We start from the raw sequence: 23,383 nt of genomic DNA, 5'->3' as shown, positions 1-23,383 counted from the left end.
GTCTAAGGATTGTGAGGTGGGGAATCGGGAGTTTCTGGATTCTTTATCCGGTGTTTTAAGTGCCGCAGGGGAGCTGTCGTTTGTGCAGTGTGTGGGAGCGGCTGGGGCGGGAGGATCGCCGGCCGCCGTGGCGCAGAGGTAAGAGGACCAGCGGCGGCTCTGTGTGGAGATCTTAATCAACAGGTCCCCGGGAGCGCGTCGGGGGAGGGGCGGCGGGGCTCGTCCCCTCCCCCACCCGGCGCTCGTCCTCTCCCCCACCCGGCGCTCGTCCTGCCCGGGCGGGACCGGGGGGCTGCTCGGCTGGCGTCTCCAGGCGGCGGGAGCCGCGGCTGGCCGCGCAGGGCGTGAGTCCAACCTTTGTCCCCCGGGGGAACGCTGCCAGGCCCTGCCCCCTCCCTCTTCCTTGGCGTGGGACCACCTTGGTGGGGGCTCCTGCCCGCTCGGCCCGAGACTACGGGGGCACGGCAGGGAGTCCCCTGTGCTCTGCGCCCCCGCCCCCAAGTTCGCGACTTCTGGGACTCTCTCAAACGCCGGGCGGGGGAGATCGGCGGGGCGAACACTTTCCTTTAGAAGACGGAATGTAGTCAGCGTTCCTCTGCCTGACTCAGCTCCTGGTATTGCTCGTTGCGTTCTTTAAACAAATAAACAGTTCCTACTTCCTTGTGTCCACTTTTAAAGAAAAGCCTAATCTCGTTAATTTCTGATAACTTACTTGAAGTTTGCAAGGTGAACTTGGAAGCCTATAAATTGTTGTAACCTTCATTTAATGAAAGACGCTTTAAATAATCTTCGGTGCAAATTATGTAACTTCCTAATAATAATAACTCACCTTCTGTTTCGTTGATTGGCATACAGTAATGTGTACGGAATTTAGGTTTCGGTTGGAAGGTTTTTCTTGTCAGTTGGCGCTAAAATTAAAATCTAATAGCTAGGTTTTTAGAAGTCTATAGTGTGTTTTGTCTCCGTGCTCGTTTAGAATGGTAACAATTTAGATTTGGAAAGCCTGTAAAACAGGACTTTTGAAATATTGGTTTTCCTGACAAGGTAAAAGGTGTTAATATTTCTGATTTTTAAAAAAGTAATCTCATGCTTTAATAATAGTATCCTAATTATGCCTTTGGATTATACTAGAAGTTAATAACCTATTAAATTCTGCAGTAGGAACAAATGACATGTGGTTATTGGTGTCTTTGAAGTTTAAGTATTGGTGGTAATGAAGTTGTTAAGTAAGCTTTTTTTGGATTATGAAGTAGTTTTTTTTTTTTTTACTAGTTCCCTGTGGACATGGCATAATAAGTTTTAAAAGGCTCTTTAAACTATTGTAATAGGCTGAAGCTATTAGATTATAAGGTCTTTATAGATGAACAGGCAAAAAAACAGGAAAAGCAATTCATTATTTTATCTTTTTAAAAAAAACCAAGTAATTCTTACCAGATATCTAAATGGCTTTTGGCTAGACAGATCTGAACTTGACAAGTAAAGATGGACTCATTAATAATATTAACTTGCTTTACAATATTATAATGGAAGAATTTTACCCGAGAGGGACCCAAGTCAGTGTGGTGGGGTTTAGCTATTTATATGCTCTTTGTGAATTATGATCTTGATTTAAAAGTTCATCACAAACTAAGAAATTTGGTCCATTTTATGTCTCAATATACTAAGATATTCTGTTTCTCTGAAAGTTTCTGATTTCAGGGTGTCTGGGAAAAATAGTTTCTCAACATAGGTTCTTTGTAATTTTTGATTATATATTTATTGAATCACAGATTTCTTGAGTTGGAAATAATCTTAGCATTGTGTAGCTTAACCTCTTCATTTTCCAGGAAAAGGAAAGTGAGCTTTATAGAGTTAAATAGTCCCTAGTTTGCTTATTAGTGGCAAAGTTGAAACTAAATGCTAAATACTTGTCTCCAGATTTTAAGTACAGTGCTCTTTTCACTAGATACTATTGTTAGATAAACCAGTAAATTATGTTTCTCCAAATTATATATGTAGCTAGCACGGTTGATTCTTTATACATTTCTACTCTTTTTAAATAACCACTGAATGCAATTAATTCAGTTTTTCAATATTCTGTTTTCAGTTTTTCAGTATTTTAAACAATGTTTGTAAATATCTTTGTGCATGTTTCCACAAGCACTTGAGTGAGGGTTTCCCTAGAATGTACGCCTACTTGGAATTGTTAGATGGTGTGGTCAGAGAATTAAATTTCTACCAATCTGATAAATGATGTTTTGTTTGCTTTCTTTTAAAAAGATTTTAACTGTATTTTAATTTACATGGAATGAAATTAATGTTCTTTGTTGTACAATTGTTTTTGACAAATGGATAGAGCTGTGTGACTACCAAAATCAGGTACAGACGCAGCACCCAAAATTCCCTTAAGCTGCTGCTCTTCTGTAATCAACCCTTCTCTCACCTGTAACCCTTGGCAATTAGTGATCTGTTTTCTTCCCCTAGGGTATGTCTTTTCTGGACTGTCATATTAATGGAATCAATCAGTATTTAGCCTTTTGAGTCTGGTCTCTTTCATTTAGCATAATACAGTTGGGTATTCATCCATGTTGTGAGAGTGTCAGCAATTCTGTTTTATTGTTGAATGTAGTATTCCATTGTATGGATGTACCACAGTTTGCTTGCTTATCTATCAGTTGAAGGACATTTGAGTTAGTTTTTTAAATTTAAAAAAAAATTTTAACCATGAAAAAGCTGCTATCTCTGGGAGCAGTTTATTGTGTGAACGTAAGTCTTCCTTTCTGGGTCATATGGTAAGTATATGTTTAACTTAAAACAACGGTCTGTGGTAGGCAGAATTATGGCCCATAAAGATAGCTTAATCCTTGGAACCTGTGATAAATTAGGTTACATGGTAAAGGCAAAGTAAAGTGGGATTAAAGGCAGTGGAATTAAGGTTGCTAATCAGTTGACTTTAGGGAGGTTATCCTGGATTATCCAGGTGGGTCCAATGTCTCATGAAAGTCCTCTTTAAAAGGAAAAGAGAGAATCAGTAGAATAAGAAAGAAAGAGAAAACGGACGTGAAACAGAAGCAGCACCAGAGGGATGGATGAAGAATTCTGGTTTTGAGGATGGAGAGGAGTCAGTCATAAACTAAGGAATGTGGTGTGTAGAAGCTGGAAAAGGCTAGGAAATGGGTGAACAGAACACAGCTCTGCCAGCATCTTGATTTTAGCCCAGGAAGAGCTATGTCAGATTTTTAATGAACAGAACTGTAAAATAATAAACATGTGTTGTTTTAAACCCCTAAGTTTGTGGTAATTTGTTACAACAGCACACTTTTCCAAAGAGCCTGAACCATTTTGTATTCCTACCAGTAGTGTAGGAAGAATATTCCAGTTACTGTACATCTTCATCATTTTATACGTCCAGATTTTTTACCTTTACATTCTGATAGGTTTGTAACCTTATCTCATTGTGGTTTTTATTTGCATTTTCTCGTGACTAATGATGTTGAACATCTTTTCATATGCTTATTTGCCATCTGTGTATCTTCTTTGGTGAAGCAAAATCTTTTGCCGTTTTAAAATTGAGTTTTCTTGGGCACATGGGTGGCTCAGTTCGTTGAGCATCTGATTTCAGCTCAGGTGGTATCTCCCAGTTGGTGAGTTCCGGCCCCACATCAGGCTTACTGTTGTCAGCCTGTCAGCGCAGAGCTGGCTTCAGATCCTCTGTTCCCCTCTCTCTGGCCCTGTCTTGCTTGTGTTCTTCCCAAATTGGATTTTCTTAATGTTAAGTTTTGAGTTTTTCATGGTCCTTTGTCAAACAGGTGATTTGCAGAGGTTTTCTGCCAGTCTGTGCCTTCCTTTTCCATTCTGATAACTGGTTTTTGAAAACAGGCTTTACATTTTGATGAAGTGCAAAGTATCCATATCTGTGTGTGTGTGTGTGTGTGTGTGTGTGTGTCTGTGTGTGTGTGTATCTCTTGGCATTGTGTATAAGCACTCTTGGTCTAACTGAAGGTCAAAAGGTTTTTTCCTGTTTTCTTCTACAAGTTTTATGGTTTTATGTATATTAAATATAGATCTGTTTTCCATTTTGTGTTAATTTTTATATAAAGAGAGTTTGGGGTTGAGTTTCAGTTGTTTGTTCAGTTGTTCCATGACCATTTGTTGAAAAGACTGTCCTTTCTTCATTGAATTGCCTTTGTCTCCTGGTCAAAAACCATTTGATTACATGTTTATGGGTCTATTTCTAGACTCATGTTTCATTAATCTATTTGTCTATCTTTGCCAATATCATAATGTCTTGACTACTATAGTTTTAAAACAGATCCTGAAATCAGGTAATGAGTTCTCCCAATGTATTCATTTTTTAAAATTGTTTTAGTTATTTTAGTTCTTTTTGCCTTTCCACATAAATTTTAGGATCAGCTTGTTAATATCCACACACACAAAAATCTGCTAGGATTTTGATTGGGATTATGTTTGTATATAAACAAGGAGAATTGACATCTTAATAAAATTGAGTTTTCCAGTATAAACATAGTATTTTTCTCCATTTACTTAGGTCTTCTTTTCATATATGTTTTGTAGTTTTCAACATATAAATCTTGCAAATATTTTATTAAATCTATACCCAAGTATTTCAGTTTTTTGGTCCTATTATAAATGATCTTTTTAAAAAGCATGGGTTTCTAGTTGATCATTGCTAGTATACAGAAATATAATTTATTTATTTATTTATTTTTTGGTCAACATTGACTTTGTACCCTCAGCTTTTACCAGACTCGTTCATTAGTTTTAGGGGTATTTGTTTCTTTTTTGGTAGGTTTCCTGGAATTTTCTAAGTAGACAGTCATGTCATCTGTGAACAAAGAACTGTTTCTTTCTAATCTGATCCCTTTTCTTTTTTTTGATTTATTGCACTTACTGCACATCTCACATTCTAGTGAGATGTTTGAATAGGCGTGATGAAAGGGAACATCTTCACCTTGTTCAGTCTTAAAGGGAAGGCATTCAGTCTTTCATCTTTATTGTAATTCTTTTAATGTTTTTTATTTATTTTTGAGAGAGAGAGACGGCTCAAGCAGAGGAGGGTCAGAGAGAGAGGGAGATACAGAATCTGAAGCTGGCTCCAGGCTCTGAGCTAGCTGTCAGCACAGAGCCCCATGCGGGGCTCGAACCCACGAACCGTGAGATCCTGACCTGAGCCGAAGCCAGAGGGACACTTAACCGACTGAGCCACCCAGGTGCCCCTCAGTCTTTCACCTTTATTTATTTATTTATTTATTTAATGTTTTATTTATTTTTGATACAGAGAGACAAAACATGAGAGGGGGAGGGGCAGAGAGAGAAGGAGACACAGAACAGGAAGCAGCTCCAGGCTCTGAGCTAGCTGTCAGCACAGAGCCTTACGCGGGGCTCGAACCCACGAACGTGAGATCTGAGCTGAGTCGAAGTCGGAGGCTTAACCGACCAGGCGCCCCAAGTCTTTCACCTTTAAATATGATGTTAGCTGTAGATAATTTCATAGATTCTCTAAAGTAAGGAAATTTTCTCGAAGATGCCTAAGGTTTTTTCATGAGTAGACCTTGAATTTTGTCAAAAGGCTTTTGTGTATCTGTTGAGGTATTCATGTGGGTCTCTTTTCTTTAATCTGTTAATATGGTGACTTACCCTAAGTAATTTTCAAATGTTGAACTAGCCTTGAATGTTTCTAGGAGTTGTTTCAAATAATATTAATTTTGGGTTATTTTTTTTTACTTATATACATTGACATTCTTAAAAATGAAGATAACTGAATATAAGATTTTGAGAGCTACTAAAGTGTTTCTAAAGGCAGAGGAGTCAAGATACTCCTTAATAGTTATGTACATTTTACATGTTGGTAGGACTTGTTTCCTTGGTCTATACTGGAGTTTGTACACTGTAGTTTACCATTGCAGGACTCTTGTCTGAAATTACCAAATGAGGGAAGAAAATATTATTTGTATCATTGTAATCAAATATTCCTCATGCTAAGTTATTTTAGGAAAGATGTTTAAATTTATTTGAATACTGAAGTAAATTTTGGAATGAAGATAAAATTATTTAGTTAGGAGATTTTTACTTGGTATAAAAGCAGTGGGAATTTTAAAAACCACAACAAAAACCCAGGCTCCTTCCTCACACCAGAAAATCAATTGTAGACCTTTGAGAAATCACATGTTTGTCTTAGAGTATAATGAATTTAGCGAATATATTAAATAAAAAATATGAAATGAGATATAAATTACCTGTAAGAAAAAACCAGGTACTGAAGATGTTCCTTCATGAAAATTTTGGGTACATCGTAAAAAGATGCATGTTCATTAAATATTTTAACATTTGGATTTGTGAAGTTTTTCCTCCGTCAGTTCAAACTAAAGAAATTTAATTATGAAAATAAAGTTTCAATAATCTTATAATTAAGCTGTTTAATTTTAACATTTTTGTAAGTTTGGGCTCATCATATGATTTAGTCATAAAAATTCAAGCAATTTGATCTTCTGTCTCATATAATTTTAAGGTTTTCTTTTCAGGTTACTAGTTGTCCCAAAGACCTTGAACATTGAAGTTTTGAGGCTTCTGACATTCTTGGCATTTTTGATCCTTTAAGAAAGGGTTGACAACTTTCTGTGAAGGGCCAAGATAGTAAATAAATACTTAAGTTTTGGGGGCCATTTCATTTCTATTGCAAGTACTCAACTCTGCTGTTAGAGTGTAAAGGCAGCCAGAGAAGTGAATGAATGTTCCAGTAAAACTTTATTTATAAAAACAGAGTTTGCCTGATTTGACCTGTGGGTTTAGTTTGCCTACTTTTGTTTTGTACATAAGTCAGCAGGAGAAATGAAAATAATTGTAGTAATGTAGTGGTAAGAGAATTAGGATGAGCCTAGTTGGGAAATTAGTCAATGCTGTAATTCCCAGCCAGGCTCTCACTGTCCTTGTCTGTAACATGTAGTTACCTCAGAAGATGATTGAAAAGATTAAATAAGGTATTGAAGGCACTAAGCATTCTCAATATTCTGACAGGTAGTAGATACTTAATAAATATTTGCCTCTTCTCCCCCCAGTTTTATTGCTGTGTAATGCTTTGTGATCAACAGATATTAAATAATTAAGGAGATTCAGGTTTTTTGCAGTTTGTAGTATTTCTGAAGTTATTCCAAAAATTAGGTATTATTAGAATAAGGATTAGAAATAATTGTGTTTATATTTATAGCTAAATTGCTTTGAATGTAGGGTTTTTTAAATGTTTATTTTTGAAGCGGGGAGAGCATAAGCAGGGAAGGGGAGAAAGAGAATCCGAAGCAGGCTCTGTGTTGACAGCAGAGAGCCTGACATGGGGCTTGAACACGAACTTTGAGATCATGACCTGAGCCGAGGTCAAATGCTCAAACTAACTGAGCCACCCAGGTGCTCCAACATTAGATTGTTTTAAGAGAATTTACTAGTTCAAAATTCGAAGCAGAATCACAGAATTACTCAAATAGTATGCAAATGACTTTTAGGATTGGGTTTATAATGTTTAAGAATTACAGATTTATTTAAATATATCACAGTTTATTGAACCATATTACTTTATTGTTGGTGGACTTATGAGATGTTTCTAATTTTTTATTGCTATGAATAATGTTACCGTAAATGTTCTGTACATTCATCATGGTGCATATAATTACATGTATTTCTCTAGGGCTGTGCTTGCCAGTATCCAGTTTGGTAGCCACCAGCCACATATGACTATTTAAATCTAAATTAACTGAAATGAAAAATTCCGTTTCTCTGTTGCAGGAGCAACATTTCAAGTGCTCAGTAGCCATACATGGCCAGTGGCTATGTTATTGTACAATGTAGATGTAGAATTTTTCCATTATAATAGGAAGTTCTATTGGACAACGCTGTTCCCAAGTATATAATTAGGAATGAAATTATTGGATGATAAGGTATAGATGTTGTCAGTTTATTAGATACTGCCAAACTTTTTCAGCGTGATTCATTTTATTAATATATACTTCTAGCAGCAAACTATTGAGTTTCCTTAAATTGCCATACTGAAATTGTATAAATTCCACTTTATTAATACTCGACATGTAAATTTCACTACCATTAATTTTTGTGATCTGATGGTTCTTTGAACCTTCCCCTGAAACACACACTCTATTGGGGCATAGACTATTGGGAATCATGGAAATTAGGTCGTGAAGCCCAGATTTAAACTTCTAACCCAGGTGATTCATCTAAGGACTAAACAAGTAACCTAGATATTTTTCAAATTTGTTTTTTTCCTTTCTAAGTTTATTTATTGGGGCAGAGAGAGAATTCCAAGCAGGCTCAGTGTTGCAAGAGCAGAGCCCACCATCGGCTCAGTTTTACAAACTGTGAGATCATGACCTGAGCCAAAATCAAGAGTTGGATGCTTAACCAGCTGGGCCACCCAATTGCCCCTGCAGATGATTTTCAAAATAATGATTCACTTTAAAAGTAATCAGCAGATACTTGAGTTTATGAAAGGAAATCTGATAATTCTTTGTAGGCATCTTGAAGGGACAGTGTTCCTTTTATACCATACCCATTTATACATCATACCCTATCCTTTTACACTTAAACTTTATAGTAAGAGTAGTAATTCATTTGGCTAAATCACAGTATTTTATGCTTTCCTCTAACACTTACTTAGAACATTATCTCTTGCCCCATCTCTTAATGTGTCATACAGTATATATATCCTTTGTATATATTTTAAATATTAACAGCTACATTGTAAAGTTTTTATCAGTATTCTCCCTTTTACAAGTAAGGAAATAGAGGCTCAGAGAGATAAACTGTTTTATCCAAAGTCTTATTGTGAGTGATAGCAAGGATTTGAATTCAGTTTATTTGACTCCAAAGCCCTTGGATTTTTCTACTTTGCCTGTATTTTAGTCTGCCTTAAGACTTATTTTAACAGTGTCTTTTTGGTATGATGGAAGTCTTTTTGAGGAAAGCAATATTTGATTTAGTGTTTAAATGTACTTGAATTAAAGTGAAGAACCTTGAACCTATAAATTGCAAGCTCCTTAAGGGTTAGGAGCTACTGTTTTCATTCTATTATCTCACTGCTTAATATGGCCCATAGTAGATGCATGTTACCAGTTTGCACTTTTATCATTTACTTGTTTAAATTTTAGCCTTGCTTGTGAGCTTAGTAAATATCAGAGACTGTCCTAACCCTATCACCCCCTGTAATTTGATAGAACTTGAAATTCAAAACACAATTCCACATACCCTGTGTTGACCATAAATGTTTTTAATGGTGTCTAATTTTCACATAGTCTTTATTAACTCTCTACAAAGATATAAACATAAATAGATAAGTGTGCTAATGGCTTTTTCTTGATTTTCCAGGGACCTTTACTGACTGGTATTACAGTGCATTACAGTCCTTGCATAGATTAAGTACTCAGGCTATAGAGTTATGCTGTGATACCTTCTTATCCTGTGAGTGACTCTTGGTATGTTGACTTATCAAAGTCTTACTCCTTATTTGCAGAATAGAATTGTATCAGTGCCCAATTCAGAGGGTTGTAGGGGAGGAAAAACCTTTTTCTATTAGGTTCACTGTGACAAAAGACAGATTAACAGGAAAGATGGCTTATTACTACCTGTGCATATGGAGATCTTCATAGAAAAGAATTAAAGCCCCAGAGAAGCAGTGAGGCTGAATAATAAATTGTGAAAAAGTGACACGACAAAGGAAAAGAGATGTAGGCCTTTAGGGAATATGAATTGTGGGAAGGTAAATATCTGGGGGAAACTAATGGAAGATAAAGTTTATTTTAGTAAGGTTTGTTACACAGATTGAAGTTGGTGCCTTCTCCATTGATAAGAGTAACTTCCCAGGATTCCTTGGTACCTTTACAAAGGGAAATTTATGCCTGCTTTTTAACCAGATAAGGTGAGGGCACTGAATTTTTTTCCCCTCTATGTCTACTATTTCTTTTTTTCCTTTTTCCTTTTTTTTTTAAAGAGAGAGAGCTGACAGAGAAGAGCGAGGAAGAGGGGCTGAGAGAGAGAATCTTAAGCAGCTTCATGCCCAGCACAGAACCTTGTGAGCTTGATCTCACAACTAAAGAGAGCTTGACCTGAGCCAAAATCAAGAGTCCAACACTTGGGGTGCCTGGGTGGCTCAGTTGGTTAAGCCTCCGACTTCGGCTCAGGTCAGATCTCACGTTTGTGGGTTCGAGCCCTGCGTCAGGCTCTGTGCTGACAGCCAGCTCAGAGCCTGGAGCCTGTTTCAGATTCTGTGTCTCCCTCTCTCTCTGCCCCTCCCCCTCTCATGCTCTGTCTCTTCTGTATCAAAAATAAATAAAACGTTAAAAAAAAAGAGTCCAACACTTAACCAACTGAGTCACCCAAGCACCCCAATTTTTTGTGTTTTTTGAGAAAGAGAACATGTGAGTGGGGGAGGGGCAGAGGGAGAGGAAGAGAGAATCTTTTTTTCCCCTTAAATTTTATTTATTTATTTACTTACTTACTTACTTACTTACTTAGAGGCAGAAAGAAGTAGAGAGAGAATCCCAAGCAGGCTTTACACTGACAGTAGAGAGCCCAAAGGGGGCTTAAACTCAAGAACTGTGAGATCATGACTTGAGCCAAATTCCAGAGTCAGCTGCTTGACTGACTGAGCCATAGGCACCAATTAATTTAAATTTTAGTTAACAGTGCAATACTGGTTTCAGGAGTAGAATTAAGTGATTCATCACTTACATACAACACTCAATGCTCATCACAGCAAGTGCCCTCTTTTGTACCCATCACCCATCTAGCCCATATTCCACCCATCTTCCCTCCACCAGTTCCTAGTTTGTTCTCTATCATTAAGCATCTCTTGTGCTTTGTTTCTCTTTTCTTCTCCCATTCCCATATCTTCAGTTGTTTCTTAAATTTTGCATGAGTGAAATCATATGGTATTTGTCTTTCTTGATTGACTTATTTCACTTAGCATAATACATTCTAGCTCCATCCATGTCATTGCAAATGGCAAGAGTTCATTCTTTTTGATGGTTAATATTCCATTGTTTATATATACCACATTTTCTTTATCCATTCATCAGTTAATTGACATTTGGGCTCTGCCCATAGTTTGGCTATTGCTGATAATGCTGTTTTAAACTTTGGGTGCATGTACCCCTTTGAATCTGTATTTTTGTATCCTTTGGGTAAATATCTAATAGTGGAATTGCTGGATTATAGGGTAGTTCTATTTTTTAACTTTTTGAAGAACCTCCATACTGTTCTCCAGAGTGGCTGCACCAGTTTGCATTCCTACCAACAGTGAAAGAGTGTTTCCCTTTCTCTGCAAACACTTCTTGTTTCTCGTGTTAATTTTAGCCGTTCTGACAGGTGTGAGGTGGTGGTATCTCATCATGGTTTTAATTTGTATTTCCCTGATGATGAATGATGTTGAGCGTCTTTTCATATGTCAGCCATCAGTATGTCTTCTTTGAACAAGTATCTTTTCATGACGTTTGCCTATTTCTTCACTGGGTTATACTTTAGGGGGATTATTGAATTTGATAAGTTCTTTATAGATTTTGGATACTAAACCTTGACCAGATACGTCGTTTGCAAATGTCTTCTCCCATTCTGTAGGCTGCCTTTTAGTTTTGTTGATTGTTTCCTTCACTGTTGGAAGCTTTTCATCTTGGTGAAGTCCCAATAGTTCATGTTGGCTTTTGTTTCCCTTGCCTTCTAGTAAGAAGTTGCTCTGGCCGAGGTCAAAGACGATGCTATCTGTGTTCTCTTCATCCAGGATTTTGATGGTTTCTTGTCTCACATTTAGATCTTCCATGCATTTTGAATTTATCTTTGTGTATTGTGTAAGAAAGTGGTCCAGTTTCATTCTTCTGCATGTTTGTTGCCATCCAGTTTGCCATACCATTTGTTGAAGACACTGTCTTTTTTCCATGGGGTATTCTTTTCCTGCTTAGTTGGAGATTAGTTGACGATATAGTTGTGGGTCCATATCTGGGTTTTTTAAGTTTTATTTATGGGGGAGCGCGGGGAGAAAGAGAGAATGAAAATGAATGAATATGCAAGACAGGCTCCAGGCTCTGAGTTGTCAGCACAGAGCCCGACATGGGGCTCAAACTCAAAAAGTGTGAGATCATGACCTGAGCCAAAGTTGGATGCTTAACCAACTGAGCCACCCAGGGGCCCCCATATCTGGGTTTTCTGTTGGGTTCCATTTATCTGTTTTTGTGCCAGTGCTATACTGTCTTGATGATTACAGCTTTGTAATATAGATTCAAATCTGGAATCAAGATGCCTCCAGTTTTGTTTTTCTTTTTCAGGATTGCTTTGGCTAATTGAGGCCTTTTGTGGTTCCATGTGAATTTTAGGATTGTCTGTCTTGCTCTGCAAAAAATGATGGTGCTATTTTGAAAGGAATTGCATTAAATATGTAGATTGCTTTGGGTAGTATAGGCATTTTAACAGTGTCCTTCCAATTCATGAGCATGGGATGCTTTTCTATTTCTTTATGCCTCATAAACTTTTCATAAGTGTTTTATAGTTCTCAGAGTATACATCATTTAGCTCTTTAGTTAGGTTTATTCCTAGATATCTTATTGTTTTTGGTGCAATTGCAAATGGGATCGATTGCTTGATTTCTTTTTCTGCTTCTTTGTTATTGATGTATAGAAATGCAACAGATTTCTTCCTGTTTTTATATCCTTTGACTTTGCTCAATTCGTATATTAGCTACAGAAGTTTTTTTTTGTGGAGTCTTTTCTGGTTTTCTACATGGAGTATTGTGTCTTGACAAATAGTGAAAGTTAGACTTCTTCCTTGCCAATTTGGATGCCTTTTATTTTTGTTGTCTGATTGCTGAGGTTAAGACTTTCCAGTGCTATGTTAAATAGTAATGGTGAGAGTGGACAGCTTTGTCTTGTTCCTGACTGTAGGGGAAATGTTCTCAGTTTTTCCCCATTGAGGAGATATTAGCTGGGGGTCTTTCACATATGGCCTTTGTGATGTTGAGGTATGTTCCATTCATCCCTATTTTGTTGAGTGTTTTTGTCGAGATGGGATGCTGTATTTTGTCAAATGCTTTTTCCTGCCTCTGTTCACAGGATCATACGGTTCTCATTCTTTCTTTTATTAATGTGTTGTATCCTGTTAATTGATTAGCGAATACTGAACCAGTTCTCCAGCCCAAGAATAAATCCCACTTGATCATGGTGAATAATTCTATTAATGTACTGTTGAATTCGATTTGCTAATATCTTACTGAGAATTTTTGCATCCATGTTCATCAGGGATATTGGCCTATAATTCTTTTTTTTTTTAATTTAAAAATTTTTTTACCTGTATTTATTTTTGAGAGAGTGTGAACAGAGGAGGGGAAGAGAGAGAAAGAGCCACAGAATCTGAAGCAGGCACCAGGCTCTGAGCTAGCTGTCAGCACAGAGCCCGACACGGGGTTCAAACCCACGAATGGTGAGATCATGACCTGAGCCGAAGTCGGATGCTCAACCAACTGAGCCACCCAAGCACCCCTAGAATTCTCCTTATTAGTAGAGTCTGTCTGCTTTTGGAATCAAGGTAATGGTGACTTTGTAGAATGAGTTTGGAAGTTTTCCTTCTTTTTCTGTTTTTTTGGAACCATTTGAGAAGAGTAGGTATTAATTCTTTAAGTGTCTGGTAGAATTCCCCTGGGAAGCCATCTGGCCCAGAGCTTTTGTTGGTTTTGAGATCTTTGGATTACTGACTCAGTTTCTTTGCTGGTTATGGGTCTGTCCAAATTTTCTGTTTCGTCCAGTTTGTTTGGTTAATTTGTGAGTTTCCAGGAATTTGTCCATTTCTTCCAGTTTGTGCAGTTTGTTGGCGCATAATTTTTCATAGTATTCTTTTATAATTGTGTGTATTTCTATGGTATTGGTTTTGATCTCTCCTCTTTCATTCATAATTTTATCTTTTCGGGACTTTTCTTTTTGGTAAGTCTGGCTAGGGGGTTATCAGTTTTGTTAATTCTTTCAAAGAACCAGCTCTTAGTTTTGTTGCTCTGTTCCACTGAATTTTTGTTTGTTTCTGTATCATGTATTTCTGCTCTAAACTTTATTATTTCCCTTCTTCTGCTGGCTGTAGGCATTATTTGCTGTTCCTTTTCTAGCTTGTTTAGGTATAAGGTTAGATTTTGTATTTGGGACCTTTCTTGCTTAAGATAGGGCTGAACCACAATATGCTTCCCTTTTAGGACTGACTTTGCTGCATCCCAAAGATAGTAAGTAGATTGTCATGTTTTAATTTTCATTTGCTTCTTGGTATTGGTTTATTTCTTCTTTAATTTTCTGGTCAACTCATTCATTCTTTACTAGGATGTTCTTTAAACTTCATATATGTGAGAGCATTTCAGATTTTTTCTTGTGGTTGACTTCAAGTTTCATAGCATTGTGGTCTGAAAATATGCACAGTATGATCTCAGTCTTTTTGTACTTGTTGGCTGATTTGTGACTCAGTATATGATCTAGAGAATATTCTATGTTTCACTTGAAAAGAATGTGTATTGTTTTAGGATGAAACGTTCTGAGCATATCTATTAAGTCCATCTAGTCCACTGTGATAATTCAAAGCCATTTGTTTCCTGGTTGATTTTCTGCTTAGGTGATCTGTCCATTGCTGTAAGTAGGGTATTAAGTCCCCTGTTATTTTTATATTATTACCAGTGAGTTTCTTTATGTTTGTTATTAATTGATTTATATATTTGTGTGCTTTCAAGTTGGAGGCATAAATATTTACAACTGTTAGGTCTTCCTGATGGATAGACCCCTTTATTCTGATATAATGTCCTTCTTCATCTCTTGTTACACGCTTTGTTTTAAAATCTAGTTTGTCTGATAATAAGTATGGCTACTCCAGCTTGCTTTTGATGTCCATCAGCATGATAGATGGTTTTCCATCCTCTCACTTTTGATCTGCAGATGTCTTTTGGTCTAAAATGAATTGCAGGGTGCCTGGGTGGTTCAAGTCAGTTAAGCATTTGACTTCGGCTCAGGTCATGATCTCATAGTTTGTGAGTTTGACTCTGTGTCAGGCTCTGTGCTGACAGTTTGGAGGCTGCCTAGAATTCTCTCTCTCTCTCTCTCTGCGCCTCTTCCACTGGCACGTGTGTGCTTTCTCTTTCAAATAAACTTAAATTAAGTCTCTTGTAGGTAGCATATAGATGGATCTTTTTTTAATCTATTCTGATACTGTATGGTTTTTTAAAAATATTTATTTTTGTGAGAGTGTGTGAGAGAGTGCACATGTGTGAGCGGGGGAGGTGCAGACAGAGAGGGGGATAGAGAATCCAGAGCAGGCTCTGAGCTTACATCCAAGAGCCTGATGTGGGCTTGAACTCACAAACCATGAGATCATAACCTGAGCCAAAGTTAGACACCCAACCAACCAAGCTACCCAGGCAACCCCGTATGTCTTTTGTTTGGAGCATTTAGTCCATTTACATTCAGAGTAATTATTGAAAAATATAAATTTAGTGCCTTTGTGTTACCTCTAGAGTTGGTGTTTCTGGTTATGCTCTATGGTCTTTTCTAGTCTTTGTTGGTTTTAGTCTTTTTTATTTTTTCCTTCCATTCAGAGTCCCCCTTAAAATTTCTTGTAGCACTTTAAGAAACAAAACATATGTCCATGGGGAAGGAAAGGAAAAATAAGGCAAAAACAGAGAGGGAGTCAAATAGGAAGAGACTTTTTTTTTGCTTTTAATTTTTTTAAATTCAAGGTAGTTAGTATACAGTATAGTATTGGTTTCAGGGATGGAACCAGTGATTCTTCACTTACATACAACATCCAGTGAAGAGACTCTTAAAATATACAGAACCAACTGAGAGTTGCTGGAGAGGTATTGGGTAGGGTGTTGGACTAAATGAATGATGGGCATTAAGGACGGCACTTGTTGGGATGGACACTGGATATTCTGTGTGAGTGATCAATCACCAAATTCTACTCCTGAAACCATTATTACACTAACTTCGGTTTAAAAAAAACAAAACAAAATTTCAAGTAGGGCTGGTTTCATGGTCACCAACTCCTTTACTTTTTGTCTGGGAAACTCTGTCTTTCCTATTTTGAATGACAGCCTTGCTTGATAGAGTATTCCTGGCAGCATATTTTTCACGTTCAGCACTTTGAATAATATATCTTGCCACTCCTTTCTGGCCTGCCAGGTTTCTGTGGACAGATCTGCTGGGAACCTGATCTGTCTTCCCTTGTAAGTTAAGGACTTTTTTCCCTTACTGCTTTCAAGATTCTTTCCTTGTCTTGATATTTTGTGAATTTGACTATTTGGTGATGGTTGGGTTTTGTTGAATCTAATGGGAGTTCTCTGTGCTGCTTGGATTTTGATGTCCATATCCTTCCCCAGATTAGGAAAGTTTTCAGCTAGAATTTGCTCATATAAACCTTCTGCCTCTTTTTTTCCCCCTTCATCTTCTGGGACACCTATGATACTAATGTTGCAATGTTTTAACAAGTCGCTGAGTTTCCTAAGTCTGCCATCATGATCCCTGACCTGTGTTTCCCTCTTTTCAGCTTCATTATTTTCCATAATTTTATCTTCAGTATTGCTAATTTGCTCTTCTGTCCCATCCATCCTCATTTTTATGTTCACCATATAGGTTTGCATCTCGATTATAGCATTTTTAATTTTGAACTGACTAGATTTAATTCTTTTATCTCTGCAGAAAGGGATTCTTAGGTGTCTGCTGTGCTTTTTTCAAGCCCAGCTAGTATACTTATAATAGTTCTTTTAAATGCCAGTTCAAATATCTTTATCTGCAATGACTAAATCCATGGCTGTTGTTTCTCCCTTTTTTTTTTTTTTTTTTTTTTTAAGGTGAATTCCTCTGTGTTGGCATTTTGGAGAAGGGAAAGACAATAGTAATAATAGAATGAAATAAAAATTTAAAAATCAAATAAAGGAAGCTAAATCCTAAAGTGTGCTTTGGTCTGCTTGTTAAGAGAAGCTTGATAGAGGGGCACCTGGGTGGCTCAGTCTGTAGAGCATCTAACTCGGTTTGGGCTCGGGTCATGGTCTTGCAGTTCGTGGGATCAAGCCCCATGTCGGGCACTGTGCTGACAGCATGGAGCCTGCTTGGGATTCTTTGTCTCCCTCTCTCTCTGGCCCTCGTTGGCTCCTGTGCGCTGTCTCTCTCTCTTTCTCTCTCTCTCTCTCTCTCTAAGTAAATAAATAAACATTTTTAAAAAGAAGCTTGATAAGAGAAGAGAAAAATTAAAATTAACAAAATAAAATAAAGTAATAAATTTCACTTTTGTATCCAAGAAACAAAAATTAACAAGCAAAGGACAAACCCAGACGAAGCTTGATCAGTTTCCCCTAGAGCTGAAACTTTGTAGCAGTATATGGTCTAAGCTCCTCAAAGGAATTTGTGCTGGTTTTTTGGGGGGAGGGGTCTGCTGCTCTGATATTCAGGCTGACTTACTCTAGTGGAGATGTGCTTGCAGGGCACAGTGGGGCAGGGCTTGGTGTAACAGCTCTATTCTCCACTTGGTGGTGCTCTGTAGCTCACTGGGGTCAATCATTATCTGTGGGCTAATGGTGAAAATGGCTTCACCCCATTATCTAGTCTCCAGAGTGAGAAGTTCATGCCCTCACAGACAAGAGACCAGTCATCCTTCCCGTGTCCCCCTTGTCCCCTATCAGCTTCCCACCTTCCCTCTGTGTCTGAGCTGTCCACCTACGAGGTGGTTCCTCTCTCCAGAGTTTTATCTAAGATGTGGCTGTGTTTCAAAACCCCACACTTCAGAGGCCCCCATGTTTTTGACCCACTGTGATCTTCTCGAAGAGGAGTCTCACTGTGCTATGGCCAGGGCCAGCTTATCCCAGGACACAGGGAGAGAGAATTCTAAGCAGACCCCATGTCCAGCATGGAGCTGGCAAAGGTCATAACCATGAAATCATGACCTGAACCAAAATCAAGAGTCAGTAATTCAGCCAACTCAGCCACATAGCCACCTCTGCTATTTCTTAATTAACTTGATCTCAAGAAAACCCTTATGCCAAAGTGTCACAATTTGGGGTAGTATATTCTGATAACCTTCAGAGCCTTATTTTGAGGATTAACTGAGATGCTCTATCAAGAACGAGTGGCATAGTGACTTTGTGTTTATTAAGCACTTTATAAATGTTGGATAAGAGGCGGATAGAATGTAAACCTAGTTTTTGACATTCATGTGGAATAGCAATGAACTGCATTATATTTTAATAAATACTTTTTTAGTAGATTGTGTGATTAACAATTTGACTAAGCAATTTTATAGGAATTGTGTAAATCGATTGTCACAGAGTCAATGATGAAAAATCGTAATTGTGTGTTGAAGTAAAGTTCTTTTCATCTCTGAATTAATAGTGAAAGTCAGTGGGGGAAATATGTAGTGAGATAAGTTTTATTTGGTTTTATCAGTTTCCCTTATTGACTCGTCCATTACTCAAGAGTGTTTTTCACTAGGTTGTTTTTACTGTGAACTTTTAAGTAGGCATTCACAGAATTGAGTTTCATTACCATGATTTAAAGTCATATTTAGATAAAGCATTTGTTTAATTTTACAAATATCAGTGTGCTTGTGTTAATATTTTGTTTACTTTTTCCCTTTTGTGTAAGGGATGCCTTTCATACCTATCCCTTATATCCTTTCCCATTTATACAGATTGTCTTAGACTGCTCTTCCTCTCCAGGTAATTCTTGTAGTATTTTCTGCAGTTGTAGTAGAGCATTTCCCAAATAGGATGCAGTTTTATAGGGGTTTGTTTATTTGCTTATCTGTTTACCATACTAGATTTTTAGTGTATTAAGGATAAGGACTCTGCCTTGGCAATGTTTTACTTACCAGCAACTATCCAAGCTTTTGTGCCAAGTGGGTACTTAATGTTGGATGAAAGTGTGCTTTAAAATTAACTTCTTAACTGTAGATTTTGCAGCACAGCAATCTTTAAAATTAACCTTTTGTTCTTATTATTCATGTTGCATAATATTCTCCTTATGTTTCTTGCCCTCTAATACCATTTGGTCAAAATCAGAATCTTCAGTACTACAGTACTAAAAGTTCAGTGGATTCTAAACTTAGTGACATTTGTATCCTCATCAGTTTTATTTCTTAGATTCTTCTTCTTTCCTGTTCTAGTGATACAACTCTACTCCTGGTCCTGGAAATACTCTCTGTTGTTCCTTCTTTAGTCAGATTTGTAGATAGCAATATATAGGAATAGTTGTTACTAATTTTGCTTAATATTCTTTTTAAGTTTTTTTTTTAAAGTTTATTTATTTGCGAGAGGAAGAGAAAGCGGGCGCATGAGCTGGGGAAAGGCAGAGAGAGGGAGACAGAAAATCCCAGACAGGCTCTGTGCTGTTAGCAAGAAGCTCGATGTAGGGCTCAATCCCACAAACTTTGAGATCATGACTTGAACTGAAATCCAGAGGCAAACTGCTCAACCAGAGCCACCCAGTTGCCCCCATATTGCTTAATATTCTTGTTCTTGTAATTCGGAAATGGTTATTCGGTAGTTCTTGAATGACAAGGCAAACTATTCTCTTTTTTTTATGGCCAGTTGTTGTATCGCATACCAATAACCCATGTAGGTCTAGGTAATCATCTACTAATTTGCTGACCTTTAGAGTGTATTTTTTTTTCTCGTAAGCTATAAATTACTTGAGGTCAAAAGTTGGAATCTCTTACAGTGCATTTTACAGACCTGAAACTTGTGATACATGTGTTTCAGGGAAGGTAATTGACTAAAGGATTAACACCTAAGATTAAAGGGAATGGAGAAAATCTATATGGAATAGGTATAGAAATATGTATCTAGGAAGCAAAGGAATAGTCATGCGGTTTGATTAATTGGGATTCTTTGAGAGTTTATCATTGTGCATTATTAATTAATGAAAGAATCAGTGCTATCAAAATTATGAACCTGAGTTCTGTATTTTACTTAAAAATTTTTTTTTTAATTTTTATTTTTGAGAGAGAGAAAGAGACAGTGTGTGAGCAGGGGCAGGAGCAGAGGGAGAGGGAGAAACAGAATCTCAAACAGGCTTCAGGCTCTGAGCTGTCAACAGAGCCCGTCGTGGGGCTTGAACCCATGAATTGTGAGATCATGACCTGAGCTGAAGTTGGATGCTTAACCGACTGAGTTGTTAAGCTCATGTTGTATGTTGTTCCAAACATACTTTATAGGATGAATTTCTAGGAAAAGAATAGACCATAGGATTTTTTAAATATTAAAAAAAGCTTTTTTTTCCACATTTATTCAATTTTGAGACAGAGCATGGGTGGGGGAGGGGCAGGGAGAGAGAGGGAGACACAGAATCCTAAGCAGGCTCCAGGCTCTGAGCTGTCAGCCCAAAGCTGGATGTGGGGCTCGAACCCACACACTGTTAGATCATGACCTGAGCTCAAGTCAAACAGTGGACTGAGCCACCCAGGCATCTTTGGTTTATTTAAGAATTTTGGTAGACCTAGCAAAATTTTTCTTCATAACATTGTACTGACTTAAAGAATCAACAGTACACAATGTCTATTTTCCTGTTTCCTTAACTGAACATGATTGCTTATTTCCACAGAAACTTTATACCAAGGTAAATATTTTTACATATTTATGCTACTTGTTTTTCTTCCTACTTGTTGGAAGAAAAGGGTCACTCAATATAAGTGTTTCCTTGAGAAGAACAAAAAAAGGCAGACCCAGGAGTCAAGAGAAGCTGTGAGGAATTAAGGTTGGGTGCAAAGATGCAAAAGAATAACACAAAGATTTAATCTGCTCTAGTACCAAGTAAATTTACCCCCAAGTACCCTTTCTTAGGAAGCTTTTGGGGGTCTCTCAGGGAGAAGGGAGTAGGTGACGAAAGAGGAGAGAGGTGAGGAAAATTTCTTACGATAAGGATACATGAATGAAGATGACTTAGAGAGTAAATTCAGATTGGAGCATGCAGAAAACATGACAAAATCAACCTGAGTAATGGAAGAGAGTTTTAATGAAGGGACTGTTTAAAAGATGTGGGTTGAATTAAGGAAGCCAAGAAGCATCCCGAGGTTAGTTACAGCAGGATGCCTACTAAGCCTAGGCCTGAATGGGCCAGAAAGGGAGTAGTTACTGGAATTTACTAGAGCTACTACTGTAGTCGCGGAGCCACCTAGTGGGAACTGTGGCCTTAGAGGAACGTAACCCCTGCCAAATCACAGGAGGAACATGAGGGAATAAAGAACCTAATCCTCTCTCCTCCCTCCCAATGGGTACTTTGCCCTAGCTGAGCCCTCTGGAAGCCCGAAGATAAGAAAACATGGTAATGCAGTCTATGGAGGTCAGCCGCCTTAGACCTGGAGCAGATGAAGGATGAGTGAATCTGGCCAAAGAGAAAATATCCAGCTTAGAGCTAGAGAATGAAAGGGCTCCAGAAAGGAGATGACTTTAAAACCAGCAAGAAAGAAGCTAATAGTTACCTGATTTATTTGAATGTGTACATTAAAGACTAAATTGAGTCTTTTACCAGAAGGCATGGGAATGTATTAGTGATTTAACTAAAAAGGAAAATGTAACTTATGGGGAGAAGGAAATGTATAAATAAATGCTACAGCAGGGCCATAGATTAAGTAAGTACTCTAGAAGTGTGGGTTGTGGATGGGAGTGAGGAAGATTTCATAAGACTCTTAATGGTAGAGGAAAATTTTAACAGATAAAGAGTTGACCAGAAAGGATATTTTTTTTCTGGGTATAAGAAACAATATGTAAAAGCTGTGAAGGTGGGAATTACAGGACTTGTATTAGAAATAGCAAGTAGTTTGAATTGGAAGATGAGGGAGAAATAGAGTGGGAAAAGCATTTAGAACTAATTTGAGGGGAGCCATGTGAATGACAGGCTAAGGAACTTGAAATGGGTTCTCCAGAAGTTGTTAAAGGACCCTGGAGTCAAACAATTCAGTTTGAGGCCCAACTGTGCCATGTAGCTTTTGACATTGGACAGCTGTCTTTACTAAGCTAACAAAATTCAGCAAGGAGATAGTTGGGAGGGTAAAATGAGATAATGCTGGCTAGGTATTTAGCACAGTGAATGAATGGTACACAGTGAACTCTTGGTAAACAGTTGCTTAAGAGAAGGGAAGGGCAACAAAAACTTTTGAAAAGGGACATTCATGATAATAGATGCGCTTCAGGAAAATTTATTCAGTTAAATTGACCCTTGGACAACACAGTGGACTGCATGGGTCCACTTATATATGAGGGTTTTTTTTTTCCTTAAATACAATACAGCCCTATCAATGTATTTGCTCATTATGATTTTTTTAGTAACTCTTTTTCTTCTTTAGTTTACTTTATTGGAAAATATAATATATAATCTATATGACATACAGGATATGTGTTAAACAACTGTTTATATTATCAGTAAAGCTTTCTGTCAACAGTAGGCTGTTAGTAACGACTCCTAACCCCCATGTTATTCAAGGGTCAACTGTGTAAAGTGAGTGGCAGCTAGAAAACTAAGATGGGAGTGACTTCAAGTTCATAGAAAAACCCACAAAAGAGATAATGTGAATATGATTTAAGGTAGTAGTAGAATGAAAATGGAGAAGCTAGGGATATATGTGTGAGATATTATGGAGGGAGAATTGATGGGAGTTGATGTAATTAATTAACATATTTAGGAATATTACATTTACGATTCTCAGTACTTAAATTCCTCCCCCCAGAGACAGCTAATTTATCTGACAAGACTAATCTGTCTAGTTTGTCTTATTTTTATGGTATTCATTTTTCAAGCCATAAATTGATATTTTTTTATTAAAAAGTTTGTCAAGGTAAGACACGTGGCTCAGTTTGGCAGCACATACTGAAATATACTGAAATTGGAGCAATACGGAGCAGAGAATAATATTTTTAAAATGTCACTAGGAAACTGAACTGTTTGTAGCTTAGTTTCAGTTTTCAAATGAGGAGAGAAGTTTATGCATTTTTACCATTTCTCTACTGAGTATTTAGAAACTTTGAGCAATAGATGTCATGATTCCACAGTGTGGCATTTGTAGTCTGTTAACATATAAGTGAAATTAATTACTGGGTTAAAATTTGTTTTAACTCTCTAATCATACTTTGAAAGTAAAAGAATGATGTAATTATGTGATTTTTGAATGAATTATGTAGTCAGTGTGGTATCATCTTACAGAGATATAACTAACTGTACTGTGAATCCATACAAGAGTTCACTGATGTGGATTTTAGTTCCTGTTCTATTACTTGTAGCTCTGTTACTTAACTTGCAATGCCTACACATCTGGAGAATGTGTAGATATCCAACCTGCTCACCTTTCAGGGAAACTGGAGATCAAATGAGATAATGTGCTTGAATTTATTATGGAA

At 37.4% G+C, this 23,383-nt stretch overlaps 1 protein-coding gene across 3 annotated transcripts in view; it reads left to right on the top strand.

Annotated features, from left to right (window-relative positions):
• The first annotated feature begins 22 nt into the window (after window positions 1–22).
• MPP5 (membrane palmitoylated protein 5) overlaps window positions 23–23,383 on the top strand; it is an 82,069-nt gene continuing 58,708 nt past the window's right edge. For all 3 annotated transcript variants that reach the window (XM_029951391.1, XM_029951389.1, XM_029951390.1), the window contains exon 1: window positions 23–138. The gene's annotated coding sequence lies outside the window, so the exon portion shown is untranslated. The remainder of the gene's footprint in view (window positions 139–23,383) is intronic.

This window comes from Suricata suricatta, chromosome 9, assembly GCF_006229205.1.
Source record: "Suricata suricatta isolate VVHF042 chromosome 9, meerkat_22Aug2017_6uvM2_HiC, whole genome shotgun sequence".
NCBI classification, from domain to species: domain Eukaryota; kingdom Metazoa; phylum Chordata; class Mammalia; order Carnivora; family Herpestidae; genus Suricata; species Suricata suricatta.
This window is presented reverse-complemented; position numbering and strand designations above follow the sequence as displayed.